This window comes from Engystomops pustulosus, chromosome 7 (assembly GCF_040894005.1).
Source record: "Engystomops pustulosus chromosome 7, aEngPut4.maternal, whole genome shotgun sequence".
Taxonomy (NCBI): domain Eukaryota; kingdom Metazoa; phylum Chordata; class Amphibia; order Anura; family Leptodactylidae; genus Engystomops; species Engystomops pustulosus.
The window spans coordinates 173,925,241-173,940,094 of record NC_092417.1 but is presented as its reverse complement, the minus strand read 5'-3'; the positions used below and the strand labels follow the sequence as shown (position 1 = coordinate 173,940,094).

At 48.4% G+C, this 14,854-nt stretch overlaps 1 protein-coding gene across 3 annotated transcripts in view; it reads right to left on the bottom strand.

Moving 5' to 3' along the window:
• PRDM11 (PR/SET domain 11) overlaps nucleotides 1-12,571 on the bottom strand; it is a 37,074-nt gene extending 24,503 nt beyond the window's left edge. Inside the window, exon 1 of one of the 3 annotated variants that reach the window (XM_072119017.1) lies at nucleotides 12,385-12,571. The gene's annotated coding sequence lies outside the window, so the exon portion shown is untranslated. Of the gene's footprint in view, nucleotides 1-11,972; nucleotides 12,076-12,384 lie in introns of those variants that run through there. The other 2 variants (XM_072119019.1, XM_072119018.1) reach the window with 2 other exon arrangements.
• Between the last annotated feature and the right edge of the window lie 2,283 nt (nucleotides 12,572-14,854).

Below are 14,854 nucleotides of genomic sequence, written 5' to 3'. Positions count from 1 at the left end.
CTGGGGTCACTTTGAAGTTTCCCCTCTGTCTCTCCTGTAATACTCTGTGCTGCTGGGGTCACTATGAAGTTTCCCCTCTGTCTCTCCTGTAATACTCTGTGCTGCTGGGGTCACTATGAAGTTTCCCCCCTGTCTCTCCTGTAATACTCTGTGCTGCTGGGGTCACTATGAAGTTTCCCCTCTGCCTCTCCTGTAATACTCTGTGCTGCTGGGGTCACTATGAAGTTTCCCCTCCGTCTCTCCTGTAATACTCTGTGCTGCTGGGGTCACTATGAAGTTTCCCCTCTGCTCTCTCCTGTAATACTCTGTACTGCTGGGGTCATTATGTAGTTTCCCCTCTGTCTCTCCTGTAATACTCTGTACTGCTGGGGTCATTATGTAGTTTCCCCCCTGTCTCTCCTGTAATACTCTGTGCTGCTGGGGTCACTATGAGGTTTCCCCTCTGCCTCTCCTGTAATACTCTGTGCTGCTGGGGTCACTATGAAGTTTCCCCCCTGTCCCTCCTGTAATACTCTGTGCTGCTGGGGTCACTATGAAGTTTCCCCTCTGCCTCTCCTGTAATACTCTGTGCTGCTGGGGTCATTATGTAGTTTCCCCTCTGTCTCTCCTGTAATACTCTGTACTGCTGGGGTCACTATGAAGTTTCCCCACTGTCTCTCCTGTAATACTCTGTGCTGCTGGGGTCACTATGAAGTTTCCCCCCTGTCCCTCCTGTAATACTCTGTGCTGCTGGGGTCACTATGAAGTTTCCCCTCTGTCTCTCCTGTAATACTCTGTGCTGCTGGGGTCACTATGAAGTTTCCCCCCTGTCTCTCCTGTAATACTCTGTGCTGCTGGGGTCACTATGAAGTTTCCCCCCTGTCTCTCCTGTAATACTCTGTGCTGCTGGGGTCACTATGAAGTTTCCCCTCTGTCTCTCCTGTAATACTCTGTGCTGCTGGGGTCACTCTGAGGTTTCCCCTCTGCCTCTCCTGTAATACTCTGTGCTGCTGGGGTCACTATGAGGTTTCCCCATTGTCTCTCCTGTAATACTCTGTGCTGCTGGGGTCACTATGAAGTTTCCCCTCTGTCTCTCCTGTAATACTCTGTACTGCTGGGGTCACTATGAGGTTTCCCCCCTGTCTCTCCTGTAATACTCTGTGCTGCTGGGGTCACTATGAGGTTTCCCCTCTGTCTCTCCTGTAATACTCTGTGCTGCTGGGGTCACTATGAGGTTTCCCCTCTGCCTCTCCTGTAATACTCTGTGCTGCTGGGGTCATTATGTAGTTTCCCCTCTGTCTCTCCTGTAATACTCTGTGCTGCTGGGGTCACTATGAGGTTTCCCCTCTGCCTCTCCTGTAATACTCTGTGCTGCTGGGGTCATTATGTAGTTTCCCCTCTGTCTCTCCTGTAATACTCTGTGCTGCTGGGGTCACTATGAAGTTTCCCCTCTGCCTCTCCTGTAATACTCTGTGCTGCTGGGGTCACTATGTAGTTTCCCCTCTGTCTCTCCTGTAATACTCTGTGCTGCTGGGGTCACTATGAGGTTTCCCCTCTGCCTCTCCTGTAATACTCTGTGCTGCTGGGGTCATTATGTAGTTTCCCCTCTGTCTCTCCTGTAATACTCTGTGCTGCTGGGGTCACTATGAAGTTTCCCCTCCGTCTCTCCTGTAATACTCTGTACTGCTGGGGTCACTATGAAGTTTCCCCTCTGTCTCTCCTGTAATACTCTGTGCTGCTGGGGTCACTATGAAGTTTCCCCCCTGTCTCTCCTGTAATACTCTGTGCTGCTGGGGTCATTATGTAGTTTCCCCTCTGTCTCTCCTGTAATACTCTGTGCTGCTGGGGTCATTATGTAGTTTCCCCTCTGTCTCTCCTGTAATACTCTGTACTGCTGGGGTCACTATGAAGTTTCCCCCCTGTCTCTCCTGTAATACTCTGTGCTGCTGGGGTCACTATGAAGTTTCCCCCCTGTCTCTCCTGTAATACTCTGTGCTGCTGGGGTCACTATGAAGTTTCCCCTCTGCTCTCTCCTGTAATACTCTGTGCTGCTGGGGTCACTATGAAGTTTCCCCCCTGTCTCTCCTGTAATACTCTGTGCTGCTGGGGTCACTATGAAGTTTCCCCCCTGTCTCTCCTGTAATACTCTGTGCTGCTGGGGTCACTATGAAGTTTCCCCTCTGCTCTCTCCTGTAATACTCTGTGCTGCTGGGGTCACTATGAAGTTTCCCCTCTGTCTCTCCTGTAATACTCTGTGCTGCTGGGGTCACTATGAAGTTTCCCCCCTGTCTCTCCTGTAATACTCTGTGCTGCTGGGGTCACTATGAAGTTTCACCCCTGTCTCTCCTGTAATACTCTGTGCTGCTGGGGTCACTATGAAGTTTCCCCCCTGTCTCTCCTGTAATACTCTGTGCTGCTGGGGTCACTATGAAGTTTCCTCTCTGCTCTTTCCTGTAATACTCTGTGCTGCTGGGGTCACTATGAAGTTTCCCCCCTGTCTCTCCTGTAATACTCTGTGCTGCTGGGGTCACTATGAAGTTTCACCCCTGTCTCTCCTGTAATACTCTGTGCTGCTGGGGTCACTATGAAGTTTCCCCCCTGTCTCTCCTGTAATACTCTGTGCTGCTGGGGTCACTATGAAGTTTCCTCTCTGCTCTTTCCTGTAATACTCTGTGCTGCTGGGGTCACTATGAAGTTTCCCCTCTGTCTCTCCTGTAATACTCTGTGCTGCTGGGGTCACTATGAAGTTTCCTCCCTGTCTCTCCTGTAATACTCTGTGCTGCTGGGGTCACTATGAAGTTTCACCCCTGTCTCTCCTGTAATACTCTGTGCTGCTGGGGTCACTATGAAGTTTCCCCCCTGTCTCTCCTGTAATACTCTGTGCTGCTGGGGTCACTATGAAGTTTCCCCCCGTCTCTCCTGTAATACTCTGTGCTGCTGGGGTCACTATGAAGTTTCCCCTCTGTCTCTCCTGTAATACTCTGTGCTGCTGGGGTCACTATGAAGTTTCCCCACTGTCTCTCCTGTAATACTCTGTGCTGCTGGGGTCACTATGAAGTTTCCCCTCTGCTCTCTCCTGTAATACTCTGTGCTGCTGGGGTCACTATGAAGTTTCTCCTCTGCTGTCTCCTGTAATACTCTGTGCTGCTGGGGTCACTATGAAGTTTCCCCTCTGTCTCTCCTGTAATACTCTGTGCTGCTGGGGTCACTATGAAGTTTCCCCTCCGTCTCTCCTGTAATACTCTGTACTGCTGGGGTCATTATGTAGTTTCCCCTCTGTCTCTCCTGTAATACTCTGTGCTGCTGGGGTCACTATGAAGTTTCCCCTCTGTCTCTCCTGTAATACTCTGTGCTGCTGGGGTCACTATGAAGTTTCCCCTCTGTCTCTCCTGTAATACTCTGTGCTGCTGGGGTCACTATGACGTTTCCCCCCTGTCTCTCCTGTAATACTCTGTGCTGCTGGGGTCACTATGAAGTTTCCCCTCTGTCTCTCCTGTAATACTCTGTGCTGCTGGGGTCACTATGAAGTTTCCCCCCTGTCTCTCCTGTAATACTCTGTGCTGCTGGGGTCACTATGAAGTTTCCCCTCTGTCTCTCCTGTAATACTCTGTGCTGCTGGGGTCACTATGAAGTTTCCCCTCTGTCTCTCCTGTAATACTCTGTGCTGCTGGGGTCACTATGAAGTTTCCCCTCTGTCTCTCCTGTAATACTCTGTGCTGCTGGGGTCACTATGAAGTTTCCCCTCTGTCTCTCCTGTAATACTCTGTGCTGCTGGGGTCACTATGAAGTTTCCCCTCTGTCTCTCCTGTAATACTTTGTGCTGCTGGGGTCACTATGAAGTTTCCTCCCTGTCTCTCCTGTAATACTCTGTGCTGCTGGGGTCACTATGAAGTTTCCCCCCCTGTCTCTCCTGTAATACTCTGTGCTGCTGGGGTCACTATGAAGTTTCCCCCCTGTCTCTCCTGTAATACTCAGTGCTGCTGGGGTCACTATGAAGTTTCCCCCTCTGCCTCTCCTGTAATACTCTGTGCTGCTGGGGTCACTATGAAGTTTCCCCTCTGTCTCTCCTGTAATACTCTGTGCTGCTGGGGTCACTATGAAGTTTCCCCTCTGTCTCTCCTGTAATACTCTGTGCTGCTGGGGTCACTATGAAGTTTCCCCTCTGTCTCTCCTGTAATACTCTGTGCTGCTGGGGTCACTATGAGGTTTCCCCCCTGTCTCTCCTGTAATACTCTGTGCTGCTGGGGTCACTATGAAGTTTCCCCCCTGTCTCTCCTGTAATACTCTGTGCTGCTGGGGTCACTATGAAGTTTCCCCCCTGTCTCTCCTGTAATACTCTGTGCTGCAGGGGTCACTATGAAGTTTCCCCTCTGTCTCTCCTGTAATACTCTGTGCTGCTGGGGTCACTATGAAGTTTCCCCTCTGCTCTCTCCTGTAATACTCTGTGCTGCTGGGGTCACTATGAAGTTTCCCCTCTGTCTCTCCTGTAATACTCTGTGCTGCTGGGGTCACTATGAAGTTTCCCCCTGTCTCTCCTGTAATACTCTGTGCTGCTGGGGTCACTATGAAGTTTCCTCTCTGCTCTTTCCTGTAATACTCTGTGCTGCTGGGGTCACTATGAAGTTTCCCCCCTGTCTCTCCTGTAATACTCTGTGCTGCTGGGGTCACTATGAAGTTTCCCCTCTGTCTCTCCTGTAATACTCTGTGCTGCTGGGGTCACTATGAAGTTTCCCCCCTGCCCTCTCCTGTAATACTCTGTGCTGCTGGGGTCACTATGAAGCTTCCCCCCTGTCTCTCCTGTAATACTCTGTGCTGCTGGGGTCACTATGAAGTTTCCCCCCTGTCTCTCCTGTAATACTCTGTGCTGCTGGGGTCACTATGTAGTTTCCCCTCTGTCTCTCCTGTAATACTCTGTGCTGCTGGGGTCACTATGAAGTTTCCCCTCTGTTCTCTCCTGTAATACTCTGTGCTGCTGGGGTCACTATGAAGTTTCCCCTCTGTTCTCTCCTGTAATACTCTGTGCTGCTGGGGTCACTATGTAGTTTCCCCCCTGTCTCTCCTGTAATACTCTGTGCTGCTGGGGTCACTATGAAGTTTCCCCCCGTCTCTCCTGTAATACTCTGTGCTTCTGGGGTCACTATGAAGTTTCCCCTCTGTTCTCTCCTGTAATACTCTGTGCTGCTGGGGTCACTATGAAGTTTCCCCCTGTCTCTCCTGTAATACTCTGTGCTGCTGGGGTCACTATGAGGTTTCCCCCCTGTCTCTCCTGTAATACTCTGTACTGCTGGGGTCACTATGAAGTTTCCCCCTGTCTCTCCTGTAATACTCTGTGCTGCTGGGGTCACTATGAAGTTTCCCCCCTGTCTCTCCTGTAATACTCTGTGCTGCTGGGGTCACTATGAAGTTTCTCCTCTGCTCTCTCCTGTAATACTCTGTGCTGCTGGGGTCACTATGAAGTTTCTCCTCTGTCTCTCCTGTAATACTCTGTGCTGCTGGGGTCACTATGAAGTTTCCCCTCTGCTCTCTCCTGTAATACTCTGTGCTGCTGGGGTCACTATGTAGTTTCCCCTCTGTCTCTCCTGTAATACTCTGTGCTGCTGGGGTCACTATGAAGTTTCCCCTCTGTTCTCTCCTGTAATACTCTGTACTGCTGGGGTCACTATGAAGTTTCCCCCTGGCTCTCCTGTAATACTCTGTGCTGCTGGGGTCACTATGAAGTTTCCCCTCTGTCTCTCCTGTAATACTCTGTGCTGCTGGGGTCACTATAAAGTTTCCCCTCTGTCTCTCCTGTAATACTCTGTGCTGCTGGGGTCACTATGAAGCTTCCCCCCTGTCTCTCCTGTAATACTCTGTGCTGCTGGGGTCACTATGAAGTTTCTCCTCTGCTGTCTCCTGTAATACTCTGTGCTGCTGGGGTCATTATGAAGTTTCCCCTCTGTCTCTCCTGTAATACTCTGTGCTGCTGGGGTCACTATGAAGTTTCCTCTCTGCTCTTTCCTGTAATACTCTGTGCTGCTGGGGTCACTATGAAGTTTCTCCTCTGCTGTCTCCTGTAATACTCTGTGCTGCTGGGGTCATTATGTAGTTTCCCCTCTGCCTCTCCTGTAATACTCTGTGCTGCTGGGGTCACTATGAAGTTTCCCCCCTGTCTCTCCTGTAATACTCTGTGCTGCTGGGGTCACTATGAAGTTTCCCCCCTGTCTCTCCTGTAATACTCTGTGCTGCTGGGGTCACTATGAAGTTTCCCCCCTGTCTCTCCTGTAATACTCTGTGCTGCTGGGGTCACTATGAAGTTTCCTCTCTGTCTCTCCTGTAATACTCTGTGCTGCTGGGGTCACTATGAAGTTTCCCCTCTGTCTCTCCTGTAATACTCTGTGCTGCTGTGGTCACTATGAAGTTTCCCCCCTGCCCTCTCCTGTAATACTCTGTGCTGCTGGGGTCACTATGAAGTTCCCCCCCCCCCCAGTCTCTCCTGTAATACTCTGTGCTGCTGGGGTCACTATGTAGTTTCCCCTCTGTCTCTCCTGTAATACTCTGTGCTGCTGGGGTCACTATGTAGTTTCCCCTCTGTCTCTCCTGTAATACTCTGTGCTGCTGGGGTCACTATGAAGTTTCCCCTCTGTTCTCTCCTGTAATACTCTGTACTGCTGGGGTCACTATGAAGTTTCCCCTCTGTTCTCTCCTGTAATACTCTGTACTGCTGGGGTCACTATAAAGTTTCCCCTCTGTCTCTCCTGTAATACTCTGTGCTGCTGGGGTCACTATGAAGCTTCCCCCTGTCTCTCCTGTAATACTCTGTGCTGCTGGGGTCACTATGAAGTTTCTCCTCTGCTGTCTCCTGTAATACTCTGTGCTGCTGGGGTCATTATGAAGTTTCCCCTCTGTCTCTCCTGTAATACTCTGTGCTGCTGGGGTCATTATGAAGTTTCCCCTCTGTCTCTCCTGTAATACTCTGTGCTGCTGGGGTCACTATGAAGTTTCCCCCCTGTCTCTCCTGTAATACTCTGTGCTGCTGGGGTCACTATGAAGTTTCACCCCTGTCTCTCCTGTAATACTCTGTGCTGCTGGGGTCACTATGAAGTTTCCCCTCTGTCTCTCCTGTAATACTCTGTGCTGCTGGGGTCATTATGAAGTTTCCCCTCTGTCTCTCCTGTAATACTCTGTGCTGCTGGGGTCACTATGAAGTTTCCCCTCTGTCTCTCCTGTAATACTCTGTGCTGCTGGGGTCACTATGAAGTTTCCCCTCTGTCTCTCCTGTAATACTCTGTGCTGCTGGGGTCATTATGAAGTTTCCCCTCTGTCTCTCCTGTAATACTCTGTGCTGCTGGGGTCACTATGAAGTTTCCCCTCTGTCTCTCCTGTAATACTCTGTGCTGCTGGGGTCACTATGAAGTTTCCCCCCTGCTCTCTCCTGTAATACTCTGTGCTGCTGGGGTCACTATGAAGTTTCCCCCCTGTCTCTCCTGTAATACTCTGTGCTGCTGGGGTCACTATGAGGTTTCCCCTCTGTCTCTCCTGTAATACTCTGTGCTGTTGGGTCACTATGAAGTTTCCCCTCTGTCTCTCCTGTAATACTCTGTGCTGCTGGGGTCACTATGAAGTTTCCCCTCTGTCTCTCCTGTAATACTCTGTGCTGCTGGGGTCACTATGAAGTTTCCCCTCTGTCTCTCCTGTAATACTCTGTACTGCTGGGGTCACTATGAAGTTTCCCCCTGTCTCTCCTGTAATACTCTGTGCTGCTGGGGTCACTATGAAGTTTCCCCTCTGTCTCTCCTGTAATACTCTGTGCTGCTGGGGTCACTATGAAGTTTCCCCTCTGCCTCTCCTGTAATACTCTGTGCTGCTGGGGTCACTATGAAGTTTCCCCCTGTCTCTCCTGTAATACTCTGTGCTGCTGGGGTCACTATGAAGTTTCCCCTCTGTCTCTCCTGTAATACTCTGTGCTGCTGGGGTCACTATGAAGTTTCCCCTCTGTCTCTGCTGTAATACTCTGTGCTGCTGGGGTCACTATGAAGTTTCCCCTCTGCCTCTCCTGTAATACTCTGTGCTGCTGGGGTCACTATGAAGTTTCCCCCTGTCTCTCCTGTAATACTCTGTGCTGCTGGGGTCACTATGAAGTTTCCCCTCTGTCTCTCCTGTAATACTCTGTGCTGCTGGGGTCACTATGAAGTTTCCCCCCATCTCTCCTGTAATACTCTGTGCTGCTGGGGTCACTATGAAGTTTCCCCTCTGTCTCTCCTGTAATACTCTGTGCTGCTGGGGTCACTATGAAGTTTCCCCCCATCTCTCCTGTAATACTCTGTGCTGCTGGGGTCACTATAGTTTCCCCCCGTCTCTCCTCTAATACTCTGTGCTGCTGGGGATCCATCACTTTGTACTATGTATCTATAAGTGGATACAATGTTGCACTTCCTGTCCTGGAATGACTTTGCATCAATCATGAAGTTTATGGGACATTTCATGGTTGCAGAGTTAAATCTAACGCCTCCCTAATAACTAGAAGGGTTCCCTATAGAGGATCTATGTAATACAGAAGACAGCCTCAATTCTTAAGGGGTGGGGGTCCGTGTACCCCCCTCCCCTACAATGCAGTAAGAAGCCTATGTCTATGGCTGTGCATGTATTATATATATGTAGGTGTCACTGTCTGGGCACGAGTCCCCTAAAATATCAGCCAGCGCTAAATCCAATACATCCCCCTCTCTCAGGATATGGGGCAGCGCTGATCTCAGGAAGCAGGTAAGTTGTCATTTCACAAGAGAAGCCACTTCCCCAACACAAACTACATGTAGTATATACAGTATATAATGTGTATATGGTACACGGCCACTGCCCACACTTCTACCACAGCTTCATCCTTTATACTACATGGGGCGAAATAGTTGCACATATATACAGTGTGAGTACAGGAGGATGATATATACAGCTACATACTGCCAAAGTACATATGGGGGATGTATATACAGCTATATACTGTACAGTGATGAACAGGTTGTATATACAGTATAAAGGGTGTATATATACAGCACTAGTACACAGGGTGAGTATATACACGGTGATAGTAGTAGTACACAGGATGTGTGTATACAGTACTAGTAGCAGTACACAAGAGAGATATATATATATATATATATATATATATATATACACAGTACTAGTACACAGGGTGTATATACAGTACTAGTACACAGGGTGCATATATACAGTACTAGTACACAGGGTGTATATATACAGTACTACTAGTACACAGGGTGGATATACAGTACTACTAGTACACAGGGTGTATATATACAGTACTAGTACACAGGGTGTATATACAGTACTAGTACACAGGGTGTATATACTGTACTAGTACACAGGGTGTATATACACAGTACTAGTACACAGGGTGTATACATACAGTACTAGTACACAGGGTATATATATATATACAGTATTAGTACACAGGGTGTATATATACAGTACTAGTACACAGGGTGTATATATACAGTACTACTAGTACACAGGGTGTATATATACAGTATTAGTAGTACACAGGGTGTATATATACAGCACTAGTGCACAAGGTGTATATATACAAAGCACTAGTACACAGGGTGTATATATACAGTACTAGTACACAGGGTGTATACATACAGTACTAGTACACAGGGTATATATATATATACAGTATTAGTACACAGGGTGTATATATACAGTACTAGTACACAGGGTGTATATATACAGTACTACTAGTACACAGGGTGTATATACACAGTATTAGTAGTACACAGGGTGTATATATACAGCACTAGTGCACAAGGTGTATATATACAAAGCACTAGTACACAGGGTGTATATATACAGTACTAGTACACAGGGTGTATATATACACAGTAGTAGTACACAGGGTGTATATATACAGTACTAGTACACAGGGTGTATATATACAGTACTAGTACACAGGGTGTATACATACAGTACTAGTACACAGGGTGTGTATATATACAGTACTAGTACACAGGGTGTATATACAGTACTAGTACAAAGGGTGTATATACAGTACTAGTACACAGGGTGTATATACAGTACTAGTACACAGGGTGTATATACAGTACTAGTACACAGTGTATATATACAGTACTAGTACACAGTGTATATATACAGTACTAGTACACAGTGTATATATATATATATATATATATATATATATATATATATATATATACACAGCACTAGTACACAGGGTGTATATATACACAGTATTAGTAGTACACGGTGTATATATACAGCACTAGTGCACAAGGTGTATATATACAGCACTAGTGCACAAGGTGTATATATACAGCACTAGTGCACAAGGTGTATATATACAGCACTAGTGCACAAGGTGTATATATACAGCACTAGTGCACAAGGTGTATATACAGCACTAGTACACAGGGTGTATACATACAGTGCTAGTACACAGGGTGTATATATACAGTACTAGTACACAGGATGTATATATACAGTACTAGTACACAGGGTGTATATATACAGCACTAGTGCACAAGGTGTATACATACAGCACTAGTGCACAAGGTGTATACATACAGCACTAGTATACAGTGTATATATACAGTGCTAGTACACAGGGTATATATATATACAGTACTAGTACACAGGGTGTACATATACAGTGCTAGTATACTGGGTGTATATACAGTACTAGTAGTATACAGGGTGTATATACAGTACTAGTATACAGGGTGTATATACAGCACTAGTATACAGGGTGTATATATACAGCACTAGTATACAGGGTGTATATATACAGTAGTAGTACACAGGGTGTATATACAGTACTAGTACACAGGGTATACATATACAGTACTAGTACACAGGGTATACATATACAGTACTAGTACACAGGGTGTACATATACAGTACTAGTACACAGGGTGTATATATATATATATATATATATATATATATATATATATATACAGTACTAGTACACAGGGTATACATATACAGTACTAGTACACAGGGTGTATATATATATATATATATATATATACAGTACTAGTACACAGGGTGTACATATACAGTGCTAGTATACAGGGTGTATATACAGTACTAGTAGTATACAGGGTGTATATACAGTACTAGTAGTATACAGGGTGTACATACAGTACTAGTAGTATACAGGGTGTATATACAGCACTAGTGCACAAGGTGTATATACAGTACTAGTATACAGGGTGTATATACAGTACTAGTAGTATACAGGGTGTATATACAGTACTAGTAGTATACAGGGTGTATATACAGCACTAGTGCACAAGGTGTATATATACAGCACTAGTATTTACCCTGTGTTTCCATTGTGTTGTGCACTCTGCCACTACATATGCTTTTAAAGAGGTACGAATAAAGGAACTATTATTTTTACTGGAATACTCTTCTGAAGCGCTGGTCTTTTCTACAATACAGCACTAGTATACAGGGTGTATATACAGTACTAGTAGTATACAGGGTGTATATACAGTACTAGTAGTATACAGGGTGTACATACAGTACTAGTAGTATACAGGGTGTATATACAGTACTAGTAGTATACAGGGTGTATATACAGTACTAGTAGTATACAGGGTGTACATACAGTACTAGTAGTATACAGGGTGTATATACAGCACTAGTGCACAAGGTGTATATATACAGCACTAGTATTTACCCTGTGTTTCCATTGTGTTGTGCACTCTGCCACTACATATGCTTTTAAAGAGGTACGAATAAAGGAACTATTATTTTTACTGGAATACTCTTCTGAAGCGCTGGTCTTTTCTACAATACAGCACTAGTATACAGGGTGTATATACAGTACTAGTAGTATACAGGGTGTATATATACAGTACTAGTACACGGGGTGTATATACAGTACTAGTAGTATACAGGGTGTATATGTCGTGTGTGTGGGGCTCGGCACCGGATGTGTCTGTCTCTGTACTTGGACTCTGCTGCTCTCTGACCTCACGGGGCCTCTTCTTCTTCTTCTTCTTCTCTCGGGCTGCTCCCTCAGCCCACCTGGCCTATAGCCACGCCCTTCCTACTACAGCCCCTCCCACCGCCGTAAACTTGACTTCAGCTACGACTCCGCCTCTCCCTGTGCAATTGGCCCCCGCTCCCGTCACTCGCAGGAAATAGGCGGGGCCCTACAATGTACTGAGTGTCAGGACAGTGTCGGGGGCGCGCAGTAGTGAGAGGCGATGCGCGCTCCCGCGGATACCTGTACTCAGGGACCCCCGACCCCCGGGACACCCCCATGTGTGCTGTCAGTGCCGGGCGTGCACTCCGCGGGTGTCGGAGCCCCTGGGTCCCGCTGTCCGCCACGCAGTCGCCCGCTGGGCCAGTCGCCACATTGGCTAGTGCGGGGAAGCTCACCTCTCCGGGCGCCTCCGGGCTGGGGGTCCCCGGGGCGGCGGGGGGTCCCCTCCGGGTGAGGTGTGCGGGCTGTGCCCTCAGCGCTGCCGGCTCCTCCTCTCCCCTCCGCCACTGCCGCCGCCGCTGCTGCTGCTGCCAGCTGTGACCACCATCTTCTCACAGGAAATGACGGGGGACGGAGGAAGAACCGGGGCAGAGCCGGACCCCCCGGCACCGACCAACCCCCGACTACACAGCCGGACCCCCCGGCACCGACCAACCCCCGACTACACAGGCGGACCCCCCGGCACCGACCAACCCCCGACTACACAGGCGGACCCCCCGGCACCGACCAACCCCCGACTACACAGGCGGACCCCCCGGCACCGACCAACCCCCGACTACACAGGCGGACCCCCCGGCACCGACCAACCCCCGGATACACAGGCGGACCCCCCGGCACCGACCAACCCCCGGCTACACAGCCAGACCCCCCGGCACCGACCAACCCCCGACTACACAGCCGGACCCCCGGCACCGACCAATCCCCGACTACGCAGCCGGACCACCGTGCATTAACCTCTAGCATGCTGCTCCCCGACCCGACAACGCCTGCCGGGACACCTGCATTGATACTAGCTATAGCCCCTGCACGGCCGCCTGCTGTGTTACACGGGTTACATAGGGAGCAGTGTTATGGAATTTATTTTCTACCGTGGGTCAATGTGACAACCTACTGGAGAGACTGCGACTAGTGGCTACTGGATGTACTGTGACTCTGACTGTATTGGCTACTGTTGTGGGGGCTGTGACTGTATAGGCTTTTTGGGTGGCACTATGGTGTGTGGGGACACAGACTATATTGGTGTCTGTATTTTGACTACTGTGGGGGCGCTGAGTATTCTAGCTACTGTGGGGGGCGCTGAGCGTTCTGGCTACTGTGGGGGGCGCTGAGCGTTCTGGCTACTGTGGGGGGCGCTGAGCGTTCTGGCTACTGTGGGGGGCGCTGAGCGTTCTGGCTACTGTGGGGGGCGCTGAGCGTTCTGGCTACTGTGGGGGGCGCTGAGCGTTCTGGCTACTGTGGGGGGCGCTGAGCGTTCTGGCTACTGTGGGGGCGCTGAGCGTTCTGGCTACTGTGGGGGGCGCTGAGCGTTCTGGCTACTGTGGGGGGCGCTGAGCGTTCTGGCTACTGTGGGGGGCGCTGAGCGTTCTGGCTACTGTGGGGGGGCGCTGAGCGTTCTGGCTACTGTGGGGGGGCGCTGAGCGTTCTGGCTACTGTGGGGGGCGCTGAGCGTTCTGGCTACTGTGGGGGGCGCTGAGCGTTCTGGCTACTGTGGGGGGCGCTGAGCGTTCTGGCTACTGTGGGGGCACTGAGTGTTCTGGCTACTGTGGGGGGCGCTGTGATTATATTAGCTATTTTGACTAATTGACCTTTGTGGGCATAGAGTGACTATATTTTGGCTAATGTGGGGTCACTGTAACAGTATTGGTTACTGCGGGAGTACTGTGACTACATTGGATACTGTGAAGGCACTATTGGCTACTGTTGGAGTGCTGAGAATATATTGATTACTGTGGGAATGTTGTGACTATATTGGATACTGTGAAGGCACTATTGGCTATTGACCATTCTGAATATATTGGCTACTGTGGGGAAACTGTGACTAAATTGGCGACTATGGGAGTACTGTGACTGAATTAGATTCTGTGAGGGCACAGTGGCTATATTGGCTATTATGTGGGGACTCTGACCGTATTGACATATTGACTACTGTGGGAACACTAGTACAATATTGTGTACTGTGACTATATTTTGGTTTCTGTGGGGGCACTGTGATTGTTTTGGTTATTGTGGGGTCACTTTAACTATTAACTTCTGTTCGGGTAATGTGATTGTATTAACTACTGTTGATGTAATCTGACTATATTGGCTACTTTGGGGGCACTGTAACTATATTGGCTACTGTGGGAATACTGTAACTGTATTGGATACTGTGGGTGTGCTGTGACTGTATTGGATACTGTTAGCGCACAGTGACTACATTGGGTCTACAATGACTATATTGTCTACTGGATGTACTGTGAATCTGATTATATTGGCTACTGTTGGAGCACTGTAACACTGTGTTCTGTGACTGTATTGGCTTCTGTGGAAACCCTGTAATTATATTGGCTTTTGACATGGCACTGTGATTTTATTGGCTACTGTTATGGGTACTGTAACTGGATGGGCTATAACCATATTGGCTACTGTTATGTGTACTGTAACTGGATGGGCTATGACCATATTGGCTACTGTGGGGATACTGTGATTATAGTAGCTACTGTTGGGGTACTGTAAATATATTTGCTGCTGTGGGAATGCTGTGACTGTATTGGATAATTTGAGGGCATAGTGACTAATGGATATTGTGACTATTGGATCTACAGTGACTTAATTGGCTTCGGTGGGGAAACTGTGACTATATTGGCTACTGTGGGAGTACTATGA